Source organism: Acyrthosiphon pisum, chromosome A2, assembly GCF_005508785.2.
Source record: "Acyrthosiphon pisum isolate AL4f chromosome A2, pea_aphid_22Mar2018_4r6ur, whole genome shotgun sequence".
NCBI lineage: Eukaryota > Metazoa > Arthropoda > Insecta > Hemiptera > Aphididae > Acyrthosiphon > Acyrthosiphon pisum.
In genome coordinates, this window is record NC_042495.1 from 27,236,893 (window position 1) to 27,238,202 (window position 1,310).

A 1,310-nucleotide genomic window follows, 5' to 3' on the forward strand; every position below is an offset into this window, starting at 1 on the left:
AATAATCTAAAAAATATTTTCAAAGTTATTTCTAATCTGAAGTATTTAGACTTTGAAATTAATTTAATATGTAATATGTAATATGTATTTGATATTCCTAAACTATTATGTTCCCATTCATAATTGAACTGCACTCCGGTCTCGACTATCTTTTACAATATTTTTTGTGTGCATAATGCTTTAGATTTTAAAAGTTATACAATTTTTAAAAACAGAGATTTAAATTATGTGTGTAGATTTTAAAAGTTATACAATTTTTAAAAACAGAGATTTAAATTATGTGTGTAGATTTTAAAAGTTATACAATTTTTAAAAACAGAGATTTCAATAATTAGTCTGTTGAGTTGTCGTAAATGTTGAGCTGTTGAACTAATACCATAGATTTTAGGTGGTTGAGTTGTTGAGGTGTTGGAAAGTGTTTGAGTTGTAGACACATAGATTTTGCGATTTGATCTTAATGCCTCAGAAGTTATGATTGCTGGAAAACTTGAACATTGCTTGTAAAATATATTAGTGATAAATAATATTATTCATTAACATGATCGTGAAAATCAGTCTTGTAAAGTATTCGAATACTATTTTAAATACTTTTTTAAGAAGTATTCGAATACGTATTCTGAATACTTTTATTTGTATATTTATATATTTGTATACCACACAACCACACAAAAACACACTCAAAATAATAACGACGTCGATTCAACATTATCGTGTTATTCGCTTCCGTTAATATAATTACATTATATGTATCATCGTATATTATTTAACATTGAACGTTTATCGTTGTCTATTTTTTATGAATTCAGAACTTAATACAAAGTTTTATCATAACACATTAAATTTACAACCGCGATGGATTTCCATCCGTGGTTATGAGTGCGTTGGTCAGAGAGTGTTGGAACACTTTTCCCCCCGGTCGTTTGCCATGGTTAACCGTCAATTCGCTATTTCGTGGCAAATTTCAGGGGAGAGTGCCGGCAGACAACCAACGACTTCTTTATACGGCCGGCGAGTGTGATTTGATTATGCTCGTCAATCATATTTATTAACTAACAAAATTGTTCTAGAATATTCGATAGACATCCTACTACGTCACATGTTATCTACGGATGTCCTAAGTAAAAAAAAACACATAGATACTTGTAATAAAAATATTTGTTGACCAACACATTATTTCTACTATATAAAATTAATGTTCATGATTTATAATATTATGTCTTGTCACAAATTTAAAACTATTTTTCTGGACAGGAAAATTTTTAATGAATAAAAAATACAAATAAAAGTGTTCAGAATACGTATTCGAATAC